The sequence below is a fragment of the Lipotes vexillifer genome, unplaced genomic scaffold (assembly GCF_000442215.2).
Source record: "Lipotes vexillifer unplaced genomic scaffold, Lipotes_vexillifer_v1.1 scaffold72, whole genome shotgun sequence".
NCBI classification, from domain to species: Eukaryota; Metazoa; Chordata; class Mammalia; order Artiodactyla; family Lipotidae; genus Lipotes; species Lipotes vexillifer.
In genome coordinates this window covers 27,291-48,461 of record NW_006769482.1, presented here as the reverse complement: position 1 = coordinate 48,461, position 21,171 = coordinate 27,291, and the positions used below count along the sequence as shown (strand labels likewise).

Here is a 21,171-nt window from a genome sequence, read left to right as displayed (position 1 = left end):
TATTAACAGTGAAGAAGGCAGAAATAGGCAACAATACAATAATAGTAGAAGACTTTACTATCCCACTTTTAACAATGAACAGACCATATAGACAGAAAATCAATAAGGAAACACTGGACTCAAACTATACTTTAGGCCAAATGGACCTAACAGACATATGCAGAATATTCCATCCAAGAGCAGTGGAATACATATTCTTCTCCAGTGCACATGGAACATTCTCCAGGATAGATCATATGCTAGCTCACAAAACAATTCTCAGCAAGTTTAAGAAAACTGAATTGATACCGAACAACTTTTCAAACCATGATGGTATGAAACTAGAAATCAATTAACAGGAGAAAAACCGAAAAACTCAGAAATATGTGGAAATTAAACAGCACACTCTTCAACAACCAGTGGGCCAAAGAACAAATCAAAACAGAAATGAAATATCTTAAAAGAAATGAAAATGGAAACACAACACACTAAAACTTATGGGAATCAGCAAAAGCAGTTCTAACAGAAGTTTGTAACAATATATGACTATGTTAAGAAAAAATAAATATCTCAAATAAACAACCTAACCACACATCAAAAAATTTAAAGAAAAGAACAAACTACATCCAAAGTTAGTAGAGGAAAGGAAAAAACAAAAATCAGAGCAGAATCAAATGAAATAGAGACCAGAAAAACAATAGAAAAAAATTGAACAGCACATTAAAAGGATCATACACCATGATCAAGTGGAATTTATCCCTGTGCTGCAAGGATGGTTCAACATATGCAAATCAATAAATGTGATACACCACACTAATAAAATGAAAGATAAAAATAGAATCACTGCAATAGATGGGGAAAGCATTTGATGAAACAAAATATCCTTTCATGATAAAAAAAAAAAAAACTTCACAAATTGAGTATAGAATACAGGTCATATTCAACAATCCTACAGCTAAAATCACACTCAAGGGTGAAAGGGTGAAAGCTTTTCCTCTAAGATCAGAAACAAGGAAACAAGACAAGGGTACCCAGAGTGGCACCACACATATTCAACATGATACCAGAAGTCCCAAACAGAGAAGTTAGGCAAAAATAAGAAATAAAAGGCATGCAAATCAGAAAGAAAGGAGTAAAACTCTTTTCAGATTTATGATCTCATAGATATAAAATCCTGAAGACTCCATCAAAAACTGTTAGCACTAATTTTTAAAATTCAGTGAAGTTCCAGGATACAAAAATCAACATCCAGATATCAATTTCATTTCTATACACTAGCAACCAAATATCTGAAAAAGAAATAAAGAAAACAATCTTATTTATAATAGCATCCAAAACAATTAAATACTTAGGAACAAATTTAACCAAGGAGGCAAAAGATCTGTACACTGCAAACTATGAGACCTTGATGAAAGAATTTGACAAAGAAACAAATAAATGGAAAGGTACCCCATGTTTATGGATCAGAAGAATTAACATTGTTAAAATATCCACATTACCCAAGGCCATCTACAGATTCAATGTCATTCCTATCAAAATTCAAATGGCATTTTTCACGTAAATAGAAAAAACAATCCTAAAATTCGAATGGAACCACAAAGACCACAAAAAACCAAAGCAATCTTGACAAAGAATAAACAAAGCTGGAGTTACCACACTTCCTGTTTTCAAACCTTATTACAAAGTTATAGTAATCAAAAGAGTATGGCATAAAAACAGACACATAAAACAATGGAACAGAGTAGACAGCCCAGAAATAAACCCACACATATACAGTCAATTATTATTTGACAAGGGAGCCAAGCATATTTACTGGGGAAAGGATAGTCTCTTCAAATAGTGGTGATAGGAAAATTGGATATCACATGTAGAAGATGAAGCTGGACTCTTAATTTACACCACTCACAAAAATTAACTTAAAATAGATTAAAGACATAAACATAAGACCTGAAACTGTAAAACTCCTAGAAGAGAACATAGGGTAGAAGCTCCTTGACATTTGTCTTAGTGATTTTTTGGATATGACATCAAAAGCACAAACAACAAAAGCAAAAATTAAAAAATGGGACTACATCAAACTAAAAACCTTCTGTACAGCAAAGAAACAATTCACAAAATGAAAAGGCAACATATGGAATGAGAGTAGTATTTGTAAACAAATAAGGGGTTAATATACAAAATACATAAGAAATTCATTTAACTCAACAGCAAAAAAACAAGCAATACAATTAAAAAATGGACAATCTAAATAGACAGTTTTCCGAAGAACACATATAAATGACCAACAGGTGTATGAACAGATGCTCAACATCAACAATCATTAATGAAACACAAATCAAAACCACAATAAGATATCACTTCAAACCTATTAGAATGGCTATCATAAAAAAGACAAAAGATAAAAGTGGAGGAAAGGAATGCCTGTACACTGTTGGTGGGAATGTAAATTGGTACAGCCATTATGCAAAACAGTATGCTCAAAATATTAAAAAGAGAACTACCATATGATCCAGGAATCCCACTTCTGGGTATATAGCCAAAGGAAATGGAATAAAATTACTATCTCAAAGAATCTGCACTCCCATATTCACTGAAGCATTATTCACAATAGCCAAGATATGGAAACAACCTTAGTGTCCATAAACAGAAGAATGGTTAAAGAAGATGTGACAAATATATCTATATATATAGATATACACACAATGGAATATTATTTAGCCAAGAAAAAGAATGAAATCTTGCCTTTTGAGCAACATGGACTGACCATGAGGGCATTATGCTACGTGAAATAAATCAGAAAGACAAATACTGTGTGCTGTCACTTATACATGGAATGTAACAAAGCTGAAACTCACAGAAACAGAGTAGGATGGTAGTTGCCAAGGTCTACGAATTGGGGGAAATGGGGAGATGTTGATCAAATAGTGGAAACTTCCAGTTATAAGATGAATAAGTTCTGGGCATCTAACATACAGCATGGTGACTACAGTTAACTATACTGTATTATATACTTCAAAGTTGCTAAGAGAGTAGATCTTAAATGGCTTAACCACACACACACAAAGGTAACTGTGTGAAGGAATGGAAAAGTTAACTAACCCTACTGTGGTAATCATTTTGCAATTATATATTTGTAGCAAATCATCACATTGTATACCTTAAACTCACTCAATATTATATGTTAATTATTTCTCAGTGAAGATGGAAAACAAAACAAAACTGCAGCCCACCATTGTTGGCTTAGTTGATCAGACTGGCATCCCAACACAGTCTATTGGAGGAAGCCTCTCCTCACTCACTTTTGGGAGAAGCCTCTGCCTTGTATGTTAACTAGTTATTCTAGTCACTCCTAGGGTCACCAGCCTAAAAAGCAGGTATGTTGATCTCAGACAAAAAAAGACTGATGAGATGAATCTGTCCTGGCTAAGGTGCCAACTAGTGAGTTATAGTCCTTTCAGACCTATACTATAGCACCTTTAAGCTACAGAGGGAGCTGAGAAGGACCTTAAGGACTACTCTTTCAAGATCCTATAACAATTTAAGTTGAAATACAGCATATGGTAGACACAGCACAAAGTGGCAGCAGCCAAAGTGCAAACGCACCAAGAACTAACAGTACCTTCTTAGGCAGAACTTGCTGTGTGGTAAGATCAGTTAGAAAGCCAAGAGCAGCCCAGAGGTAGGCCCCTCAATTGAACACTTGAGTCATTCTGCTCACTGTGCCAACTGTTCTAAAATTATGTCCAGGATTTAATTTATGGAGGTGACCAAGTGATGATGCAGAGAATCCAATGCCTCTGAAACTCATTAGTTACATTTCCTGAAAGAAGGGGACATGCAACACCACACAGGGCTAGTGGGTAAGTACCAGGTTTGGTCAGGAGGCAGAAGCAGGAACAAGGAGAAAGCCTATGCCAGAGTGTTTATTGGAATTTTGACAGAAAATGTAAGGGAGGGCAGAGTAAACAATTTAGGATTGCTTAGTTTGAATAATTCTGGTGGGTTTTAGGCTATAGGTGTGGTCTCTAGTTGCCTGGTACCTGACCCTGGGACATTTTAGGTCAGGGGAAATATTGGCTTAGTGTGTAAGTTAGATAAACGGGGTCATTGGGACTCTAGACTCCAGATTGGTTGGTTGATTTGCATATGAAAGACAAGCTCCCAGAGAGCCCTTTGCTAGCCCAGTGTGGGGCAGTCTCGCCCTGGCCAGACAGCTTTTTAAGATGTCAAAACATCACAAAATACAGAAAATGAAAACTTGATTAATACACTGCTGCTGCTCTACATGGCCGTTTGTCAACCAGGCTCACTCATCTCAAGACCCATATGCCAGGACAACACAAATGCTGAAGGATTGTGAACCTGCCTAGGTACAGGCACCCTGAACCCATCTTCATGAAGAGGGGCCAGAAATCACCAACATTTATGAGTATTCTTTGGCCCTAGAGAATGGACCAACTCTAAAAATAGAGTTACCATGTGATCCTGCAATCCCACTCCTGGGCATATATCCAGAAAAAAGTCTAATTTGAAAAGATACATGCACTCCAATGTTCATAGTAGCACTATTAACAATACCAAGACATGGAAACAACGTAAGTGTCCATCAACAGATGAATGGATAAAGAAGATGTGCTATTTATATGCAATGGAATATAGTCATAAAAAGAGAATGAAATAATGCCATTTGCAGCAACATGGATGGACCGAGAGATTATCATACTAAGTGAAGTAAGTCAAACAGAGAAAGATAAATATCATTTGATATCACTTATATGTGGAATCTAAAAAAAAAGATACAAATGAACTTATTTATGAAACAGAAATAGATCCACAGACATAAAAAACAAACTTATGGAACCAAAAGGGAAAGGAGGGGAGGGATAAATTAGGAGTTCAGAATTAACATATACACACTACCATATATATAATAGATAATCGACAAAGACCTACCGTATAGCACAGGGAACTATAATCAATATTTTGTAATAACCCGTAAGGGTAAAGAATCTGAAAAGAATCACTTTGCTGTACACCTGAAATTAACACAACATTGTAAATCAACTATACTTCAATAAAAAAAAAATATAATGCTTCCTTTGGAATTTTCCTGAAGGTCAATGACCAGTGGGTATCTTTACTGTGCATTGGCAGGAGGCTATCTTAACCCATGAACTGATTATTTTGCTATCAATGAATAGAAAATTTAGTCCATACATTACAGTTTTTTAAAAAGAGAAATTTATTTTTTAAATATTTATTTATTTGTTTGTTTGGCTGTGCCAGGTCTTAGTTGCTGTGTGCAGGATCTTCGTTGCGGCATGCAGGATCTTTAGTTGTGGCATGTGGGAATCTTTTAGTTTCGGCATGTGGGATCTAGTTCCCTGACCAGGGATCGAACCTGGGCCCCCTGTACTGGGAGTGTAGAGTCTTAACCACTGCACCACCAGGGAAGTCCCGAGACAATTTATTTAAGAAATTGACAATTAGTCCTTATCGTTTTGAGTGCAATTTGAGTCCATCCTCACTTCTAAATTCCACTGCCACTTTCTTATTGTGAGTCACTTCACCAACCAGAACAACTAGTGCGATCCCCAGTTCCAGTCTTTCAATCCTGCAGTAGTGCCTCTGCTCAGCTTCTAAAACTGCCATTTTCTTGTTTAAAACCTTGCCTGGGAAAGTGTCCAGCTACAGATTGTAATGGTGACCACCTGAATCTGAATCTCTTCAACCTTCCAAACCAGAAGATCAACAATGACAAGTAAAACAACACAAATAAAGAACACTAATAAAATTACTATTGGCCATGCTTTAGATATACTAGGGTACAGAGAATACCACGAACTTCTAATTATTTACAAGTAGAGAAATGAAAAACAAATTTCAACAGGCTCTCATTGAGACAGGTCTGGGACCTGGGACCCTTAGCTGCAGTGCTGCAATGCTTGCACCTGGACAAACCTCTCCTCAAGCAAAAAAGTACAAAGAAACTATAAGGGACTAAAAATAACTGCCTGCATGTACAGTTGGGACAAATTATGGAAAAAAGATACAAAAAGAAAAAAAAACCTCCCTACTGTCACTTCTGAAGACCTGGGAGCAAAAAACAGGGTGTCCGGAGCAAAAGCAGGGTACTGAGCACGCCCCCTGCACTCAACATCACCAGAGGGGTGGACAAAACACTTAAGCCACCCCTCTGGCCCGACCCCTGGACACCCCCTACGCTCACCCCATATAAAGAACCAGCTCACTTACCCCGCCACCAAGGGAGAAAGTGAGCAAGGGAACCTGTAACTTGTTCTGGCTCCCCACTGCTGCAGCAGGGGCCCCAATAAAGTCTTGCCTGAATTTCTTGTCTGGCCTCTAGTCAATTTCTATTTATTGAGGAAGGCCAAGAGCCCTGGTCGGTATCATCATGGCTGGTAAAAGTCTACAGGCATGAAGAATGTGGGAAGGAGAACTTAAGAGATTCTGTGAAAAAGAAGATTGGAACAGAAGATTCAGATAAAGATAGACAAAATCACTTCCAGAAAGTGAAATTACAACAGTAAGTGTCAAAATGCTAAACACAAGTTGAAGAATTGTCAATTCCTGGCATCAGCTATAAGAATTGGGCTTGAAAGTAAGCAGAACTGTAGGTATTAGCCTTTGGGATGCATTGCTTCTGGGGGGAGAATCTGCCAAATGGAGAAGTGGTGGCAGTGAAAAGAAAGAAGGAAGAAAAAGGAAGAAGTAAAAGTTAAGGATCCTACAGAAACCAAAGACAAACATGTCACGCCACCTCTCCTCTCTTTCTGCCACCATCCCAACCGTTACCAACATAATCAAAAATTTTAAATGCATTTTAAAATACTGGTAGAAAAGGGCACTCTAACACCAGGAAAATTATCAACAAAAGGCCTAGGACTGAAAAAATATTAACTCAATTCAACATAAAGTATACAAAAAGTAAATCAAAAATTCAAATTAAAATATTTCCTGTTATAGATATTCTTTCCAAAAATTAATAAGGGAGCAGAAGAATACTGTAACAAACTTCTAAATTGAATTAAGTATTCATAAACAAGCAATTAGTTTTAAAACAATAAGTTTTTTAACATTGAATGCATGCATTGAATCAGCAATTTTAAAAACTAATGACAAAAAAAAGGACAAAACACACAAAAAATTCAATGAAAGTCAATCAAGTTCAGAAAAGGAATTGAAGAAAAAGACAAAGTCCACCAGGGAAGGAAGAGCAAATTATAGGGTGCCCAACAGAGTACAGATTGGAATAAAATTTTAATAAGGGACTTTGAGGAAAGGCAGGAAGACAACCAAGAGAGTACATCTGAGATTTTTTTAAAAGAGTAAAAAAGTTTAAGGAGAAAGTGGATGAAATGCCAGGCAGGCAAGAAAAAAAAAATCTGATCTTTATATAATGAGTTACTAGAAAAGAAAAAGAAACACAACAGAAATAAATATTGATATTTAAATCTGTAAGGCAAGAAAACGATCTGGAAATAAAAGATAACTTAAATTTACACGTTGAGGGGCTTCCCTGGTGGCGCAGTGGTTGAGAATCTGCCTGCTAATGCAGGGAACACGGGTTCGAGCCCTGGTCTGGGAAGATCCCACATGCCACGGAGCAACTGGGCCCGTGAGCCACAACTACTGAGCCTGCGCGTCTGGAGCCTGTGCTCCGCAACAAGAGAGGCCGCGAGAGTGAGAGGCCCGCGCACCACGATGAAGAGTGGCCCCCGCTTGCCACAACTAGAGAAAGCCCTCGCACAGAAACGAAGACCCAACACAGCCATAAATAAATAAATAAAGCAAACTGTCAAAAAAAAAAAAAAAAAATTTACACGTTGAGAGGGCCTACCTTGTACTTGGGAAAATGATTCAAAAACAAATCACTTTGAGAAATATCTTAGTAAAGCAACTCTAAGGAAAAAAATCATCAGGTCCTCTAAACAAAATAATCAAATTACCTATAATGAGAAGAATATCAGTCTAGCACCAGCCTCTCAAGAGCAACATACAATGCAAAGCAACAGTGGAACAGCATTTTCAAAATATTCCATAGAACAAAAGTTACCCAAGGTTTTTATATTCAGCCAAGCTGCCTTTAACGTATCACGTCTATAAGTAAACAGTTTCAACTGTGCAAGAACCCAGGGACTATTGTGCAGGTGAGTCATTCATTAGGAATCTACTATAGGATGAGCTCATGTAAACAGCACACACTGAGGAAACCTTGGTAAATGATTGCTGGTGATTATTTAATATATTTAATAGTAAATCAAATACTAACACAAGAGTAGGGTAATGGGTGAGAGAATAGTGTTTAATTGTTACATGTTCTAACTATGTGGAAAGAATTCCATTAAAAATGGGAGGAGAAGAGAGGGAGAAGAGTGAAATTTGAAAAAGGTAACTGACTGTTGTATATATGAGTGTCAGTGAGTACCATTTAAAACTGACAGACTAGATAGCAAAAGATTTTTTAAGAAAAAGGAAAATTAAGGGCACTGTAACAGGTATACATACAAAGAGTACTTAGAACAAAACAGAATCTAAAAACCAAATAAAATAATAAAAGAAAATTTTGTTATATTTATTGTAAATAAAATATATCAATTATAGCATAAAATAATATGTCAGAATTGAAACAAAATGTACTTGTAACATTAAAAGTACATGGGCAAGGAAAAAAAAAAAAGAATGTATCAACTTGATCTACCAGGGTCAAGGCACACATACAAAGGCCCACAACCCCTGAATGCCCCAGTCAAAATTCTCAGAGTCTCCCATACACATACGCACTGATGCCTGAATATTCTTGCTACACACACGCACACACACACCAGTGAAAAATGCTGATGAATGCTTAATAAAATGCTTTCCAAGGGTAGGTAGGAAAGCTTTGATTTACGGAGCTTCACAACTTACCTGGTGTAACTATTCTCAGCATGACTAATTTCAACCTGACGTCACAGAGTTGGGAAGAGATATGCACCATTGACTATACCAAGCTAGTATGAGCCAGTTCCAGTGCACCCCATCCCCTTTCATGTGAATATGTGCACACAGTCTGACTGCACCCTGAGTAACACCCTGAACTCTCACCCCAGATATACAAACAAAACCACACTACATATCTCCAGAACATATCTCAGAACATACAATCTTTCGCATACACTAAACACACCCATACAACTGCTACCTGAATGTACATACAAAACACCTCTCACTACCTTATTTTTACACAAAACCACTCACCTTGAATGTGCTCAAATACCAACATATGCAACCAACACACTACCCGTATATTCACAACAACCTGTAGACACGTAGGCTCTCAAAAAACACCAAGTATACAGTTGTTTCATGAACCACCCAAAAAATACCCACACACAATCCCACAGTCCCAAAATACATATACTCCGCAATTCCTGAACACACAAACCTACACAGCCTCTCTGTTTCCAAATACACAAACTGAACCTCTCCCGTATCTCAGAATACACACCCCATAAGCCCCATGAACCTAAAGACACACACACAGGCACAAAACAACCAAACTTACCAAATATATAGAGGACCATCCCACAAACATTGAAAACACACATATAAGCAACTCCACCAAGTTCTTCAACCAGTACATTCCAGAAGTGACACAAAGAGGATCCCTGAATGCTTTAATATACACACAAAGCCTTTATGCACACTCTCATAAACTAACCATGAACATACACCTCTCATGCTCAGATACATAAAAGACACAAAAACACCAGCAATCCCTCAACTGTAGCTACATACACTCATGACCCCCCACACACACATGGACACACACACCAGCAAATATTCCCAATCTCTAAATATATATATCCCCCAAAACACTATACATCATCCTTACATTTCCAGAATCCAACATTACCACCACAATCCCCAAACATTTCCAAACACAAAAATCCCAGCATTCCAGGAAACCACTGTGACCATTTCTGACTACCTCAAACCCTATGAATTCACCCATGCCCTGATGGATATACACACAAACCAGTACACACTCCTAAGACACACAGACACATCTCCAGCATATCATATACAAATACACATAAAACCCCTTCCAAGTCCCAAATTACACATCTTAAACCTCCATACCCCTAAATACTTACTTAGAACCATATCATATATTTCCAGTACAAATAAATTCTCCCATTTTCCTGTATACACATAACTCCATTACTATATCAACACAAAAATACTTACTTCCAGATACAAATAACCCCCAATGAAAAATGCAAACACATACTCTAGAAAATATTCATCTAATCTGCTACACTCTTTGAATACACACACAAACTCAACATACATGTTTCTCACCACAAGCCCCAAATATACCCCCAATTACTCAGCATTCTACAAATATGGAAACATACCAACCTATAACCAAAAATAGACATAAGGCTTCACACTATCTGCATACACATAATCCCACACTCCCAAATATTCACACTGAAATAACACCACCTTCTTCCAGAATACAGATTCATATAAACCCCACACCACACAACACATTCATATGCACATATACATTATACCACCAGTCCCATAAAATAGTCATACACCTTCCCTCACACACCACAAAACACACAATTCCTGAAAACCACCAAAAGAAACGCACATAATACAGCATGCCCTGAATAGATACAAATGATCCCTCTACATTTCAAAAATAAGCAAAGCACACGACCCTACACCAAAAATAATAAACACAAGTACTTTTTCCAACTTTTCCACTATGTACATGCAGCTAACCCTTCAAAACCCACCATCAGACACGCATTTCTAACATGCTGGGAGAAAACACACACATAAACGCACATTCCCAAAGTCTTACACTACCAATACATAACCCGAACAACTAGAGTACATCTGAATTACATCTCAAACCCTCTACATAAACTCAAATACATCCACTCTCACAACAACACACTCATGTCTTCCACTTAACCCCAAATATCCACACAGACACCACCAACCCACAAATACAAATACACTACTCAGATTCTCACCAACTCCATAAATACACAAATAAACCTCATGCCAGGAATTCATGGAAACACATTCCCAATAGACTCTCAAATAATGATATACATAAAACCACCCACTGCCCATGAGGTCCTACAATCCCTGGAAGATCTACAAATACACATATACAACATGACACTTCCAGATACAACTGCCAAAAACAAGGATGTAACTTCTTAATATCCTTAAATACAGACACTGAACTCCAACAAGCCACAAACGCACATATATATAATTCACACTACAAACACACCCACACAGTACTTTCACAACCCCAGAATACAAACATAAACTACCTTAAGCCCCATACGCACCTGCCGTGGTGTGTTATGAAGCAAAGCCTTAATAACCTGAATCAGCACTCCCTAAAGAAGTGTGGAGATATATACCATATAATTAATTTTAATGATATAATAGATGTGTGCACATAATTTACAAATAACATAAAATGTACACTACTCTTCACTGTAAATTCTATATACCGAATTGATTCTTACCTAATGCTTTCGTTGATTTTTGCTGAACTCTTGCATCACCAGCCAACCTATGCTTGCAGTTCCGTCATGATTTGAGAGTATCAGACTATGAATAAATGCTTATTGTTAGATTCAGCAAACTTACTCCTCTCATTGACAAAAGAGTACAGTTTGAACATAAGTGTTGATATTTTTGTTAAAAAGTTACTAGTGGGCTTCCCTGGTGGCGCAGTGGTTGAGAGTCCACCTGCCGATGCAAGGGACACAGGTTCGTGCCCTGGTCCGGGAAGATCCCACATGCCACGGAGCGGCTAGGCGCCTAAGCCATGGCCGCTGAGCCTGCGCGTCCGGAGCCTGTGCTCCGCAACGGGAGAGGCCACAACAGTGAGAGGCCCGCATACCGAAAAAAAAAAAAAAAAAAAGTTACTAGTAGAGCTATGAGGATGTTCGCTAGATCTTCACTCATATTCCAGTGACCTGAGCTACACCTTTGGAACCAGATGAGGGTTTTCAACTCGCAAGAACTTCCCTCTAGCTTTTGTACTCTTCAGAACGCGCAGACTAGAACGGCACCTGTTTAATAGCTCGCACACACTATTTACCCCCCACTGTAGGCCCCGCAATCACTGAACCCTTCATGCAGCCGGCTCCCCAGTGGTGCCAATAATCCTGGGGTAAACACCTCAAGGGAATCGAGCTCTGTGGGGGCGTGAGGGGTGTCTCCTTACACGGACAAGGGCACAAATAACCCACAGCGTGAACAACAGCGCAGAGCAGTGACAGCTGAGGGGTGAAAAGTCCCCGTACCCCTTACCTCAGGATTCCTATAATTGACTCTAGAGGCCGCCATGAGAGACCCCGCCCCACCCCCCAACGAAGGCCGTTGGGGCCCCACCCTCCGCGCTCGCGCACGCGCTCCTGTCTTCCGGAGCAAACTGCCCCAACAGACGCCGGGAGCCGTTGGAGGACAGGGGTCCGCGTGCCCGAGAGCCCCGCCCCAGTGGGCGTGCACAGGCGTGCAGGCGCGGGGCGCGCGGGCATCTGTTCCATCTGTTCTCTGCAGGAGAGGAGAGAAATAGAGGGTCGGGTAAGCTGCGGAACTTCTCAGGCGACGCTACTCGCCGGGAACCTTCGTGACGGTCTCTTCTTAAAACCAGCTCTTGTGAGATGTGCACTCGTGATTTTTATATTGCACACGTGAAACCCATGCACTTAGGTACAAAGAGTTCTGGAGAGCTCCGCTCTAAGCACAGTAGCCTCAAGTTGGGGCAAGTGCTTTCATGCCCTTTGGACTGCAGTTCCTTGGTTCTTGTTTATGCCTTTCAAAAAACAGTAGGTCCTTTTTCCTAGCAAGCCTGAAGTTTCCATTAAAGAACAATTCTAGCAAAGAATTTCAGACCTGGGAAACAGTCTTAAGATACTGTCTCCTGACTCCGTTCCTAGAGTTTTTTCCAAACGCATTTACACTAATAGAATATTTTTTCTTAGTGTATTAAATACATGGAGGTTTTTCAATAAATGTTGATTCACAGGTGTTTCCTTTGTACGGTTTTGTCTTTTTTTTAATAACTTTGAGAAAGAGTTGACAATCTGGGCCAATTTCAGCACAGCAGGTAATATGGGAACAATTTTACTTTCCCTCCCTCCTTTTTGTAATATCTTGCAGAATTTCAGTTGGCAATAAAAACAACAACAACAAAAATAGTAGCGGGATCAACTTACTGACCTGATTTTTTAATACTTCCCAAAGAAACTTCAATCATCAGATCCTCTTTCTGGTAAATTTCAAGATTAGAGCATTTCTCACTCAACAGGATGCCTCTGAGGACCCCTCACACCTAATAGCACTATGCGCCTCCAAGTGCACAGACTTGAAAACTCCACAAGACACAAACATGGTATCTCTTCGTTTCTTTAATGTTTCGTGATTGTGTGGAAATGAACTGTCTTCTGAGGCTTGTGATGCATGTCCAGAGATGTTTTTTCTCAGTGGTCAATGCCTGCCCCCAACCTCTGTGCAGGAATAGTCAGAGATCACGATCCAAAGGACTTTTAGATACTCCCTTCTGTGACTGGTCTTCCCAAATTAGATTTGGGCTAATTTGATTATCTGTCTCTGGGGTGTAGGATTTTGAAGTATTACCAAAGTGATTGCAGAATTGGAACTGGCTAATTTTTGCACAGTGCAATTTTTGTATCAGTGGCCTTGAGAAGACTCCTTCAAATACTGTATCAGAATTATGAGTGAGAATCTTGTAAATAATTGGTTCAATGACTGAACAAGGTGAGGAAGCAACAAGGAAGCCTGCCTTTCTCGAGTGCCTGGGTACAGTATTTTGCTTCACCATCCCGCTAGTATGAAGTTATTGGTTGAAAATCATTTAAGTTTTCCTTCATTATAAAAGCTCCAGTACTGAGTGATATTCCAAAATTGTTTATTTTGTTCAGTCCCCAACAGGAGTTTCTTTAGATATAAAGTTCACCATGATGTTGCTTGAAATACTCTCACCTTATCTTCTCATCTTCTTCTGAGTCAATTTTTCCTGGCAAGGGGCAAGGAACTTCTTAAGCACCAACAGGAGTCTTTTTCACACTGTGGAACAGTCCTTCTAAACCTGTTTCCCTCCCCAACACCCCACAGTCAGTAGGAGTTCTACTGCTGCTACAGCAGTCAGTGAATCTCGTCTCCCAAGAGATTGGGTTGCATTCCTCTGAGGTTTTCACCCTTCATCTCCCTTGACAAGTTTCCTAACCGTCCTCTCTTCTCACAACATAAAACACAAATACTCTTTCATATCATTTTGATAGTGGTAAACTGACTGACATGGATTCTCAATATGAAAAAAATAATCAAACAAGTTTTTTAAAAGGAATGCTACCATGATTCCCATGCAGATGGGACCATATGCAATGATGAGGCCTAGATTCTAAAGAGCAAGTGTATGTAATGCAGACAGGAAATTAACAAACTTGTAAGCAGGGCTTGCAGGCTAGGATTTAGTTGGAAGTGGGTTTGTATGAATGGGCATTGGAAATTGGTAGATGAACTCTTGGCATTGTCTCAAGGTGCACATCCATTTCATGGGTAGTGGATTTTTAACACCTAGAAAAACCAGGGCTCTAGGATATTTAGCCCCTTTAACATAAGGAAGGAGAAGATTTTCTGCCTTCTTATTCCTTATTTCTGTTCTTACCTCTACTAAGCCAAGACGTTCAATGCTATATGATGGCTCTTCCAAATCCATTTCATCTGAAGAGCCTGCAGATTTTGTGTATGTTTACTACTGTGTTTTGTGTTGGAGCCAAGATGCATACTTGAGTCTCTTTACTCCAAGTTCTCTTTCTCATAAGGATGAGTAACTAATAATAGCTTGGTATGTTATACTTTTTTGGTAGTGTTGCCAGATAAAATACAGATTTCAAGTTCAATGTAAATTTCAGATAAACAGAAAAAGAATTTGCAGTAAAACTATGTCCAAAATATTGCATGGGACACAGTTATACTAAAAACAAATTCATTGTTTATGTGAAATTCAAAAACAAAATTCAGTTAGACATTTGTTATTTTTCTTTGCTAGATCAAGCCACCCTATTCTTTCAGGTACTTTGAAATTTAAGGGACTGTAGAAATTCTTGTTCTAGGAATCTAGTGCAGAAACAGAGGAGCCACGATACCCGTACAAAGACAATCATTGGAAATATCCTCAGATATATTGGAACATATATGAATTTTCAACTAGAAAAAACAATGAAGGCATTTTTAAAAATGAAAATAGATTGCCTTCATTTTTAGTTGCGTGGCATATCTGTGGAAAGATTTTAATGAAACAGATAACACTGGTTTCCTCCGGGAAAGAGGATTGGGTTGACAGGGGAAAGAGGTGGGAGGAGGACTTGCCACTGCATATTCCATTTTGCACAATTTAATTTTGAACCATGAGAAGGTGTTACTCGCTTAAAATATTATACTAAAATCATTTAAAAGGTAAAAAACTAAATCTTTTAACAACAATGGAATACTATGAGAAAGACATTTCGTGAATTCTGTTCTTGGACATGGGGGCTGCATGACAGTTTTTTGATGGACGGGGGCTTTCCAGCACAAAGGATCATTAGTAAGGCTGGTCCTGCTGGATGTTGGTTGGAGCACAAGGACCACTTCCTTAGGAGTGATGTACATACAGCAGTCAAAGACACTGGATCTGCTGAGACAATCCTAGTTTCAAATACTCAGTTCCATGTGGCCATAAATACCCAAGTGTTTATCAGACTAACACTTGGGTATTTTGTTCAGAAAGTCTAGTCTCTGTTGAAGTAAGTCAAGAGCCAGGTAGGAAGCAGAGTGTGTTGAAGGACACAAAACTAGGTTGATGGATAAAGACGTGAAAGGAAGGGACCATCATGTCCAACGTCGGTGCCATGTATCAAGCAAACAGTTTATAAACTGCCTAAAGAGGCGCACGCCAATTGTGTTGCCACTGTGTGAGGTGGAAGGAACTTCTGGTTCTTGCCTACCTGCCAGAGCCCTCGTGGAATGTCCCCCTATCCCACCCCACCCAGACCCACTTGCCCTCTGCCCCTCCCCCACTGCAGAATGTTTCAGCCCACGTTCTACTATTTAGATTCAAACTTGGCCCTCCTTTACTTGGATCTTGAGCAACTGATGAAGCAGGTCACTCTCTGGGTCCTAGTCTTGACTTTTCTCATTGAGGCTACCAAGCAGCAGTAGTCCGTGCCCAAGCCTGCAGGATGGCTTCAGAAGGAGGTAGGCCTATAGGCTGGGGGTGTGTTCTCAGAGACCCTGCCATCTCTCACATCCTTCGGGTTCACACATGACACTTCACTGTGGGCACATAGTTGGACTGAAGTAGAGGGAGAAGAGAGCACTGGACACAAGCACATTTCACCTGGGGAGACTGGGGAGCCTGAAGAAACCTGAGACTGCACTGGGGAGGAGGGGTCATTGGAGGTGGATCGAGAGGAATTGCCCTGGCTATGGAGAAAGGATGGCAGCAGACAGGTTGATTCTTTCTAGAAGGGAGACAAGCCACTCTAAAACGTGTGTGTAAGGATGTGTCTGATGTCCTGGTGGTGACACAGGGAGGGTCATGAGGAAAGCCTAGACCTGTATTGTGTTCCTGAGGCACCTGAAGCTTGCCTCACCATATCTTTCAAAGGGATTTGAACAGAAGCATACTGTATCTCAGGGGGCCCTGGGGAGAGATGGTCTTGGTGAGAAAACTATTCAATGGGGCTGTGTGTGGGCACACATGCAGTGAAGGGTCCTCTCCGAGAGCTAGGCAGGAGGTTACTCTAACTGCCGCAGCCCACACCTCGTCCACTCCTCCCAGCCCAGGGCTCACTTCTCAGTTCAGGTAACTGTTGCCTTGGATTCAACAGGGGATGGGCAACCGTGTAACTTCAGCCAAGAGAGGGCTCAGGTTCCTGAATTGCTCTGAATTGTTCTTCCTTTTGTGGAATCTCAGTACTTCAGACCTACTTCATCTTGTCCAGTATCTCATGGTGGACCCTCAGGCTGCCTTGAGAGAGGAAGAGTTTGTTCATATTTCATGTCACTCCTTCATGGACAGGGAACAGATGTGGAGTGCGGTTGTTTCGGGTGGAATGTCTATGAAGGCTACTTCCTCTTTTAAAGGGGGAAGGAGTGTAGCCCAGGGTCAGGAAGACGATCTTCTGTGTTACTATTAAACGTCCTATGACACGTATTCTGGTTAATTAGGTGCACCATGGTGTGTACCTTGTTCTCCTGAACAGGGATGTGTTTTAGACAACTTGATCGCCATGGCACCTGGCTTATGCCTGCTTCTCCGATTGTCTCTCCGTTATTGGGAGCTGGAAGGCGAAGGACCACAGGCGGTCTATACTCCCACAACCAATGTAACATGACAATACCCTGGCCCTTGTTTAATCCTCTGCAGCCATCACTGGCTGTGAAATGACAGAATCTAAGCGACACGCGCCTACTTCTCAGACACCCCCCCCACCTCTTAGGAACAGAACTCCTGAGTGATGACAGTGACTCTGGGCGCTGGGGAGGGGGTGGCAGGACCTGGCCCATGTTACATATCTGCTGTGGGTTGTTCTGAGATGCAGGTGCATTCTGTTACGGGTTTGTATCAGGATTCCATTAGAGAGATATTTTCCAGCATTTTGTTTTGTTTTGTGAAGCTAGGAAAGAAAGAGGGGATTTATACTGAGCGTCAGGAAAAGGAGGACTGAGGAGGAGGTGGGGCCCTAATATTTTACACAGTGCCTGTCCACAAAGGGTCTTTGGATGCCTAGAACTTACCTTGCAGGAGGTCCCTACCTGCTAGTATGCCGGCTGAGGGGCATTTCTCACAGAGCGGAGGTCCACACAGTTCCAGGTCTTGGGAGACAGCCTGTGAGGCTTAGGTGCCAGGGGGTGCCTTAGGAAGGCTCTCCAAGGGAGTGCTTGCTGAGGCAATTTCTTGTCGGCAGGCAGGGGTCAGGGGCCTTGGTGGATGGGCGCGGGGTCACCGGTGGAGTAATTCTCAACTGGAGGTCAGGGCATGAAAATCACTTGAAGACATTTGCACGCTGCAGTTTCCCTTGCCCAAGTGTCTCTCACCTGTGGAGGTTTACACTCTGATGCGGCAGAAAGCCTCAGTCCCACTGCCCCTTCTCCTCCTCCATTCACTCCTTCCCTTTGCCTCAACAGCATCTCCAGTGCTGAGAACGGATGTCATCATGAACCCCGGTGCCACCTTGTCTGCTTTCATGGCAGTGCTCTTTCTTCCACTCATTTCTGGCACCCAGCACCGGCCACCCTGGGGGCAGCACCTGCCACCTCCCATCACCCCAGCATTCCCTCCTGGCAGCAGCCTGCTGCTGCCAGCTTTTCCCACGACACCTTTGGTGGCTAATGGTGGCCGTGGACCCAGTGCCCCTGGGGCTTGCAACCTCACTGTCCAAGTCAGGTCACAAGGGAGTCCAGTGGAGGCCCCCCAGACTCAGACCTTTATCATAGCTCAGGGCCGCCTCAACTGGAGCACTCCAGGGGCCCTCAGCAGGAGTGCTGCATGTCCTGCACACGTATTTTTAGCAACCCCTGTGATGGAGACCACTGTGACTGCTCCAGCTGTTGGAGTTACTCAGGCTGGCAAGGGAGGCTGGACCCCAGGCTTTCCTCCTCAAGCTCCACCACTAGCTGCCCAGCTGGCCCCTGTCATTCGCCCAGTGAACTCTGGGCCTTGGCCACATGGCACTTCCAGGGAGGGCAGAACAGTTTTTTGTTTGGAAAACAAAAAAACAAGGGGAAAGTCCTAACTTAATTCTGGTGCACCAAAAGCTCTGTTTACTCATCCAATAAATGTAAAACTTGAAATTATTTCTCTGAGGCAGTGATCTCCAATGAGGTACATACATGCCCCAGGAATTACACAAGAAAGCAGCAATACACTCACATGGTCCTTGTCAGATGGTCCCTGTCACATGGGATTCATGAAGCCTCTTGAGAAAAGAGGGTATTGAGAGAGTCAATGTGTCATAAACCCTGAGCATTCCTGTACATTCTGGTTGGATAGGATAAGAGTTCAAGACCTTGACTGTTCTTTATGCAGGTATTTCTCAGGGTTGTAAGTGCAACAAGTAACCTTGAGAGATGAGGTAATATTTTCCCACAAAAATAGAGAAAATTTTCTTCTGCTCACTATAAAAAGGTGAATCTTCCAAGTTCTTCTACCTTTCTACTATATTGCAACCCACTGCATCTGTAGACATTCACTGTGGACCCTTTGGTACTCCTGTGGTTCTTGAGGGATTGGGGAACTATTGAGGACATGAAGCCATTGCTACTGTTTTTGCAATAAATAATAAAGTCTGTTGTGTCTGACCTGGTGTCTTGTGTCTTCTGCAGCATCTATGAAACACCAGTAAGCTAATCTGTTAGTTTTCAGGTTTAGTAAAACCCTAGATTTTGTGTAATTTTTGTTAGAGGGCTGTCCCCAATATAGAGGAGTTGACAGTGGGATCTCTCTTGTTGGTTCACTCTGAGTATGGTTCCCCTCTGTGCAGATTTACTGATCACATCTAGTGTTAACCAAATAACTCTCACAAAATGGACAAGTAGCTTTAAAAAATGTCCTACAAAGAACTTGCAGTTTGAAGGTACTAATAATGAAAACACAAGGGAACAACAAGGAAAATGTTGAATTGGTAGATTCTGACTACTTGTTTAAACTCTTTATATACCATATTGCTGGTAAAACCAATGACAAATTAATCATACCTAACACTTCAGCCCCACAAATTAGATATTGTCAAGAAGACTTTGAAATATGGATTTATGAACAATCTTGTCCTAAATGTCTATTGTACACTGCTGATGTTACCCAGCCAGAATGATTAGCAACATATAAACAATGCTCTTCAATATTAACCTATTATTAAGTATTTCTTTTTATATATGTTTAATAATGCTCACAATATATAGTATATCATGGTCTATCTATCATCTATCTATCTATCTATCTATCTATCTATCTATCTACCTAATCTATCTATCATCATTTGTGTCCTTTGTTTCTGATAAGGTGAGCAATCAATCGCAATTTTGGAGATCCTTTCTGGGGAGAATAGCCCACAGACCTACTGACTCCTTTGGTTCTGGAACAGCTCCTATCTGCTAAAAGAAACCCCAATTCCAGCCCATGATTGGAATTTAAGGGAAAAGTTGCCACTCCAAAATGTCTCTCTGGCATGCAGATTATTTCTAGCTGAAAACACTAAAGGCCCACAAGACTCAAGAAGAAACTGACCTTCCCCCTAACTGCCTAAAAAGAATTTAGATAGAGGGTCTCTTCCTGGAATAGAGCTGTCACCAGAGATATCTGCAAAGAATATGAGCTAAGTATGGTGGGGGAAACTTGCCAGGGCTAGAGATTAGAGTCCATTCTGTGTTCTACTGTCTCTGCATGGCCAAAAAGTCATTTTTGGCCTAAGCCATTTTGTGATCTAAGCCTGGCCAGGATGCTTGCCGTTGAAAGGGTCTCAGTAACTAATGATCTTAAGGGAACAAAATAATGCAGAATCAAAGGACTGTTTTCAGGTAAAAGAAGTAACAATAACAAAGATAATTGTAAAGACTTCCAGTTCTCTTTCAATGGTAAAGATTAGCCTGATCAACTGGGAACATAAGGAATGATGATATTGACCTTTTATGACCCTCATGACTTCAGTCCACTAAAGCTTGGACTCTATGGACCACCCAAACCCCTTCATGAATATGCATATACCCTTAGCTTAAAAATTCCCCAATTTTGCTGTTCAGGAAGACACTGCTTTGGGAAAGATCCCCGGCATTCTCTTTACTTGCTGCAAGTAATAAATCCTTTCTTCTCCCAATCTTTGTTTTTGTTGTGCCTTTCAGCTTGACACCCACCAAGAGGCAAACCCAGGTTTTTGGGTAACATTAGCTCTTTGGCTGGCAATGAAAATGACATAAGGCAGATTAACAAGAGAAAATTAAATTATTATGTGCACTTGGGGAATTCACATAAGTATGAAGAATTCCAAAGACAGCAAGACAAGGTGACATATATATATTCTTGACTAAAGAGAAGTGAAACTGAGCAGGACCCTGTGGGGCTCCTGGGCACAA

General features: G+C 40.7%; 1 pseudogene; it reads left to right on the top strand.

Annotated features, from left to right (window-relative positions):
- The window catches only part of LOC103082158 (NUT family member 2F-like), a 39,276-nt pseudogene extending 20,527 nt beyond the window's left edge, over positions 1–18,749 (top strand).
- The last annotated feature ends 2,422 nt before the right edge of the window (positions 18,750–21,171 follow it).